Raw genomic sequence first — 4525 nt, forward strand, 5'->3', positions numbered from 1 at the left:
TACATTTATCAAAGAGTCAACGTATTTGTAATGGAAAAACATTATTAAATCTGAGAAAAATGCTAAACTTGTAACGAATTGGGCTAGGACGAGACAAGAGGTGGTGGACACACGCAGAGATGTTTAACAGTAATTTTTTTTTTTTCTCTTTTTCTCCAATTGTTTCCCCTAATTTTCTTCCCTAATCTAGTCATATCACTCATACCCTGCGTTACGCTTCACCTCTACCGATACAACCCTCCACTGCTGACTGAGGAGCTTTGCAACTAACACATGCCCCCTCCAACATGTGAGCTTTGTGCACGGAGAGCCACACCCTGATCAGCATTATTCACCAACTCTGCACAGGCGCCATCAATCAGCCAGCAGAGGTCGTAATTGCACCAGTTATGAGGAACCCTGGTCTGGCTTTCCCATCCCTGCACAACAGCCAATCATTGTTCATGTGGCCGCCCCAGACCAGTCGGATGGCAGAGCTGAGATTCGATATGATGTATTCAAAATCCCAGCTCTGGTGTGCTAGCGTATTTTACCGCTGCGCTACCTGAGTGGCAAAAGTGATTTATTTTAAACAATAGACAAGAAACAAAACAGACAAGAGACTAAAACATGACCTATGCTAAAGCTAACCTAGCTAATCGCTAAGCTAAACACACATGAACTAAGCTAAATGCTAAACCTAAACCTAACACAAGACAAGAACTAGACTAAACACTAAACTAAACTTCTAAACATGGACAACAAGGAGCCAACCAGGAGCAAAATTAAACCAAAATAGTCCCCACTGGATGATCCAAAGCTCCTTGCTTAAATGCCTTAAGCATTGCACCTCCAACAAGGTGCAGCTGTGGTTAATTTGCAGGGGTCCAATCAAAATGAGAGACAAAACTAAAGAATTTTGATTAGTGTTCTAAGACTTTTGGCTCCCATTGTACATAATTAACACACAATCATGTATTTTATTATTAAGTTCTTCCAATTATCCACTTATCCACACACACACACACACACACACACACACACACACACACACACACACACACACACAAAGAAAACAACTAAGTAAAAGGTTAAGATCCCAAGAATGCCTTGTCTTACACGCCCTTTAACAAGTGTATTTAAACTTTTGACTTCCACAGCAGCAGAGGTGGAAGTGGAAATTCAAGACCAGCGCATAATTTCTCTTAAATGACATAAACAACCTTCCTCAACTATAAAACTTTCATTTACGGTCTGTTTTTTTCCACCAATAAAAAAAGTTCCTATTTTTGCACCAATCCAGGGAACGTGAGCTGCTCTGTGACCCATTAGCCTCCCATGTGAACATACAGGACAACGTGACCCCACAAAACAAATGTAATATGATTTTCCTCCCCTTGGGTACAGACCGGGGTCAGTATCACATATAACCTATAATGTGGATTCCATATGTAATGAGTTCGGGGATTATTGTGTTTTTACTGTCTTAAGCAATTATGGCCCACTCTAGATTCACTGGCACCATAGTTTCATTACAGGGAATTAAGAAAATTGCTGGTTAAATATTTAATTGACAGAAATAAAACGAGCGAAGTGGAAGAAAATGTACGGCACTTCTCAGAACCCAGCGTGAGCACGAACGGGGATTTCATACTCCCACCTCTTCCCAGCGTTTTAAAGCCTGCAGACTTATTGTCTGGTTTGTAAGACTATCAGGAATTCTTAGGAGGGGTGGACTAATTGCGCTTCGTGATCCCTGCTTCTCCATCTCTTCGGATGCCTCCTCCACTTTCCTTTTATAGCTCGATCTCAATTGATTCCTCGGTTGATCAGGCATCTGTAGGCGCTCAACAAATGCTCCTTGTCTCTATTCCCGTCCTGTACACCTTTGACTAAATTTTATTTTTTATTTTTTTAGACTCACCCTCACCCTCTCAGAGTTCAGCTTGCTTATTTTTCTTAGGGACCTTAAGGACTTTTTGATGTGTTGGGCAAAAAAGCAGAGGACAGAGTACACACCCTAAAACAGGAAATGAGAAATTCAAGCTAATCGGTCAATGCCTGTGAGAGGGCACACACATGTGATTACAGACGGAATTACCAAAAGGAGATAGAAAAATAGCCACGGGAAGGTTAAACCAATAAAAATCTACAATTAAAGTCAAATAAAATCTTGGGAATTTTGGGATTTCCGCACCTGTGTTTTTCTATACACACACACACAAGTCCAGTCAGAACAAAAACTCTGAGACCGTCACCCAATGCTGAGAGGAAATAGATTGGTCATAATGATCAGAGAATCACTAAAACAGATCTGCCATAGCTAAGACACTGCTGGAATGACACCAATGACGTCCACAGTCAAGCAATCTTAATCTTTAGGACACCATGGGCTCAGAAGCTGTTGTGGAAAACAAAAGACCCTGCTTCTAATTTTTTGGTCCATTTACATTTACATTGACATTTTCGGCATTTAGCAGACGCTTTTATCCAAAGCGACTTACAATTATGACCGAACACAATTTTGAGCAGTTGAGGGTTAAGGGCCTTGCTCAGGGGCCCAACAGTAGCAACTTGGCAGTGGTGGGGCTTGAACCGGCAAACTTCTGATTACTAGTCCAGTACCTTAACCACTGAGCAATGAGCAAAGAAAACATTGGCCGAGTTACTACAGTGGACCCTTGAGTTACGAACGGTTTACCATACGAACATTTCGGGTCACGAACGATCTTTTTCAACTTAACGTACGAACTAATTTCAGATTACGAACAGAAATTCGCGAAACACGTGACGTCTCTGACCGTCTCTCTCTCTCTCTCTCTCTCTCTCTCTCTATATATATATATACTGTATATAGTGAGCAAACATTCAGACAGCGGACGGTGTTTTTTCAGTGTTTTCTTTATATTTTGTAAAATTCAATATTAAAATGTCCCCAAAGAAGGTGCAGAGGAAGTGCAGTTGTAAGAAAATGAAAAAAAAAAAAACTATTTGTTGTGTTGTATAATAACTCCTGCCAGTAGATGTTAATGTGTATCAGACAGAGGGGACAGTGAGAGAGAAGGAAATTGGCTCAGTAAAGTATTCTCTTTTGTGCAATTACACCTACAAAATACGATACTATTGAAATAAAGAAGGAAATAATAGAGAAATAGAAAAAGAGTTATTGTTGTTTCTGGTAGACACATTTTATATAAAAAGAAGGAAATGTATTATGGTGTATGGTGTACAGCACACGTACTGTACTGAAATGTGATGTGTGTTTTTTATGTACTGTACAGTACTACTGTGTATTGTTGTTTATTATTGTTTATTACATTAATGTCTATTCTATAATTTAAGATTTAGGGGAAAATATACTTGTATTTATAACAGAAAAGACCTTTTAAGACATTAGAAAGGTTAGGTAAGGGGGGGTTTGGGAGGTCGGTCACGGATTAATTCTATTTACATTATTTCTTATGGGAAAAATAGGTTTAACGTACAAACATTTTGACTTAAGAACAGAACTTTGGAACCAATTAAATTCGTAAGTCAAGGGTCTACTGTATTTTAAAAGCAGGTGCCTTTTTGCCATGGCAGCCATAACAACAATGACAAAGAAGAGCCAGGTTGCAGCAGTTGGGCCCTAGAGCAAGGCCCTTAACCCTCAATTGCTCAGACTGTATACTGTCACACTACTGTAACTAGCGGTTAAGGTACTAGACTAGTAATCGAAAGGTCACTGGTTCAAGCCCAACCATTGCCAGGTTGCTGCTGTTGGGCCCTTGAGCAAGGCCGTTAACCCTCAATTGCTCAGACTGTATACTGTCACACTACTATAAGTCACTTTGGATAACAGACTTCCATTGCACACGTCACTTCCAAGTGTATGTTTTAAACACAGTGAACCAAACGTTGGCAGGCATGTTATTGTCACATCATGGCAGAATCTAAAATTACTCTTTTTTTGATGGATGCTCTATATATGGACTGCATGACAATATGTGGCTTGTATAACTACTGCTTTCCCTTTCCCAAAGTTTCCCTTTGTCATCAGCCGGTGACCCGTGTTTACTGCCACGCAGAGGTCACTTCTATCCTTAGACGCAGAGTGTAACATGGGGACGCTGCTTCATGGTTATACCAGCCGTTCCAGGCAGACACTCTGCTGTTTGTTTGCCTTCTTAGTCAGTCTGTTTTGGACCACCTCCACCATTCACCATCCATCCCACACTCGGGTAACGCATGAGCTCGCTAGCCACCGGTGGTTTGTGACTTTGACCCATTAAATATCTTCAGAAGTTTGTTACGGAGCTCTGAAATGTCGGTTTGGTTTGCTCACACTGCTAAAACGTCAGCCACCGTGTCTTGCGGTGAGCAATTAGCATGTTTTCTTGTACCCAGTTTATTGTTTATAGGCAATCAGTGTTAGCAAAGGCACACATGGTCGATCTAACCCACATCAACAATCCACATAATGACTGACTCAGTTAGCAAAGCGAAGCAACCAGACTTTAGTTGGACTACACAGGAAAGCATTGAAGGAAATGAACCGATGCGGACG

This window comes from Trichomycterus rosablanca, chromosome 25, assembly GCF_030014385.1.
Source record: "Trichomycterus rosablanca isolate fTriRos1 chromosome 25, fTriRos1.hap1, whole genome shotgun sequence".
NCBI classification, from domain to species: domain Eukaryota; kingdom Metazoa; phylum Chordata; class Actinopteri; order Siluriformes; family Trichomycteridae; genus Trichomycterus; species Trichomycterus rosablanca.